Source organism: Salvelinus sp. IW2-2015, linkage group LG15 (genome assembly GCF_002910315.2).
Source record: "Salvelinus sp. IW2-2015 linkage group LG15, ASM291031v2, whole genome shotgun sequence".
In the NCBI taxonomy this organism is placed as follows: domain Eukaryota; kingdom Metazoa; phylum Chordata; class Actinopteri; order Salmoniformes; family Salmonidae; genus Salvelinus; species Salvelinus sp. IW2-2015.
Genome location: NC_036855.1, coordinates 19,320,534 through 19,324,241, shown reverse-complemented (window position 1 = coordinate 19,324,241; position 3,708 = coordinate 19,320,534).

Sequence of the window (3,708 nt, the reverse complement as noted above, 5' to 3'; positions counted from 1 at the left end):
CTCAATCCACCCACATCAGTCTTGTGTTCAGTGCAGTCCACTCTGGATGTGTCAAGACTTCAGCCCTCCAGGGCAGCCACTCCAACCCCAGGGGCTCAGGACTGAATAATGGGAGACTGCTGAGTATCTGAGTCTGAGTGTTCGCCTCTCCTTTCTTTAGAATGTCCAGTGGGCGAGAGTGGCGTTGTGATGCGTTGCTACCTTCGTCCTTGGTTACAGGAGTCACCCAGTGTCTGGGTTTTGTGTACGCTCACTCCCTCACACTCTGCTCACTGTTCCTCTCACCCCTCCTTTTCCTCCTTTCACTCTATCCCACCCTCTTTTCCCACCACTGTCTCTGTGGTTTCGGGTAACTTATAAGAMAATCCTCCCTCTTCACAGCTGAGATAAGAGGGTGGTGGGTAAACTAAAATACTTGGCCTCAAATGCATTTCCTTTTCAATTACACCCCCGGCTTGAACTCAGATCCCAGTAGGGCATCCTTCGGACACAGCAGCAGAAAAGTCAAAAGGGCTCTGTGACTTAAACTGTCATTTAAAATGCAAAATGCCGAAATGAGAGAGAAAATAGAAATGTCCCAATTCTTTGAATGAACGGCTAAGGCGGTTTTCCCAGTATGTTTCCAGGCTGAGGGATTTACAGAATGACAGTTCACTTTTCTCCTCCATTCTGACTCATAATTTTCCCATAATTTCAGCCTCTCACAGACGACAGGAGATGGATCATGGAATTTCTCTGTATCAAAGGCCTGAGGTGGCATTCATTGATGCTTAACCCCAGCAGCTGACTGAGCCTCAGGACAGGACACTACGGCACCTTATCTCAGTAAGCATTAGGATCTATGCCTATGTGTTTGTTCCGTTCCTGGCCAGGACTGTCTTCTCCATGCATGTAACTGTGGTGGTGGTAATCATCCTTGTGTTTGCTCAGCACTGTTTTCCCGGGTAACCCAGACACTGTGAAAACAAACAGCAGTTGCAAGGTCAAGGCAGTGCCAGGAGGGCCAGACTACTGTGAACATCAGCTATCCTTAATCCCTGAGATCTCACCCACTCCACACCAATGACAGGAGCACTCATCTGTGTCAGATGTTGAGCACTTGTTCTCCTCAAACACTCACTGTTGCCGAGTTTCCACTGAGGATTTACCCTGTTGTTTTACCCAAAAGACTCAAGACTTTTCTGTCCATCTACGTGGACCGGCACCCGCGTCTCACTGTGCCATGGCTCCGGCGGACCTGCCCTGGGGCCAAGCCCAGGTCATGGGGCGGCAGGGTAGCCTAGTGGTTAGAGTGTTGGACTAGTAACTGAAAGGTTGCAGGATCAAATCCCCGAGCTGACAAGGTAAAAATATGTAATTCTGCCCTTGAACAACGCAGTTAATTCACTGTTCCTAGGCCGTCATTGAAAATAAGAATTTGTTCTTAAACTGACTTGCCTAGTAAAATAAAAATGGGTACTTTTAAGCCAGCATTTACATAATAGAAAACTGTGAACTTTAACACCTTCTCACAAAGCAACTGTTTTGAATGATGCAGAGGTTGTTGATTCTGCTCACCCCATGTCTTAAAGTACTACTCCAGTCTGCTTTTCACCTAATGTATCACCTGATTTACTTAACAAAAAGCACATCTCAAAAGCTGGTCCAGGTATCTTTTGTCCTCTAATGCTCCTCTATTGTTCCTGCAAGCCAGGCGGGATGACATCACATCAGACCAACTCCTTGAATGGCCTAATCCTTGTAATTGGGAGTTGTGTCTAAAAAAACACTATTTTGTGTAATACTATATTTTTTACCCTTAAGTACATTCATGTATTWATACTTGGAATATTGTATTTCAACGGGAAAAGTAAAAAAAAATWGCTGATGTGTGTCTTCAACAAATTACACTAGAGCCAACATTAACATAAAATACAGGTGACCCACTGGTGTGTGGGTAAGTTTCAACAGGAAAAGCAGATACAGCCAAAGAGCAACTTGCTTGACTTTCACTGGGGTGAGAGACATGCCCTGCTCCAGTATGCAGCCCTCACAATACAGGGCTGCTCTTGCCAATACTACATAAATTGGATCAATAATACCCTACTGTGGGTCATTCAATGTAGCATATATGTTATCCAAAAACAATCAATTCTGCAAGGTGCACTGAAAATAAAATCTAAATTAGATATAATTTTGATCCTCATTGAACAAACCTCATGCATTTTGGTTTGAGTTCACTACAATATTTCCACTATACCCAGGCTGGGTGATGTTTCTTACAACAAAATAACTTAATAACAAATCAATAAGGAAAGACTAGGCTAAAATCTGTGAAACTTTTATTGGGCTCTGTGCATTAACCTACCTTTCCAGGTGGTGCAAAAGTACCAGACGCAGAGACGGTTCCAGCACTATTGCTTAGCAACACTAACAGTTTACAGATTTGGCCACCMTGAAGGAAATCTAATATAAGCCACTGTGAGCTCTTCGCTTTGTACCTGTCATTCGGTTACTTCTCAAACGACTTTCACTGTCCAATCTATGACAAATATTACCCTTGTAACAGACATAACAGCTTTCTTTTGAAACACTCACCTTAATTAATTTTCAGGTTGGCATCCGGAATTGACTACTGTAAATGGACGAATTATGTTCTTTCCCGCGAGGCATCTGTACAAGAGCGCGGATTTCCTGCCGCTCTCTTCCACTGTCATCGACTCGATTCAGAACATCGCAGTCCGAACCACTGGACACAATTGGCTATTAACCCTTTATTTCCTGTGCTATTTTCGAAAGCCTTGAACTGTAAATCAGAGGTATTGTGAAATTATTTAAAATGAACAACAATTGAGAAACAATAGGAAAGCAAACCTAATTTGTTTTCCTGCATGTGTAATAGAATAGTATACTTTATTTTCCATTTGGTTAGAAACGGAAATTCGTCCTCTGCCTTTACTAACCCGCAGACGCACACCAACGTGGCACCGGGTAAACAGTGGTGCAGTGCCTTTGGAGCAATTTTGGGGTTAAGTGCCTTGTTCAAGGGCACAACGGCAGTGGAGCTGGGATCACTTTTAAATCGCATCACCTTGAGAGAACCGTCTCAAGTGAAGCTGTGGAGTTCTGGATGAGGGTTTACTTTGTCATTACAATGGAATTTGAAGAACATAAGGACAGTTAGAGGAGAGATTACTTTCTAGCTGTTGGGTTTATTGTTGTTTTTCCAGCATTTTACAGAAAAGCGATGTAAAACGGTTCATCCTAGGCCAGAGAACTGCACCCCTGGTCAGATAAAATCCCCAAACACATGCACAGCGCAGACCTCCCCATCAGTTTCAATTTCCGTATCTGTCAACGGGCTACAGGCTAAATGTTTATTTCAAATGAATTGTTTGGGTTTAAGTGAACTGGGACTGGTTTGAGTAAAGGTTAGAAGCTGGAGGCACAGTTTGTGATCATACGCACATCCTTAAAAACATAGTTGCTGGGCTAATAATGAATACTGTTAAAGCTCCCAATTCACTGCTGTATTGACAACGGTTCGATCCAAAATGGATCTTCGTTACGTCTAACAAACTGAGTGCTCACATATACACATTTCACCTCACGTGACCATTGCGGACATGACTCATGGTGGGTGCAAAAACAATGTGTAGCTCTAATAATTTAATAACAATGAGATGGGTTTAAATATATATAACATTTATTTAACTAGACAAGTCAGTT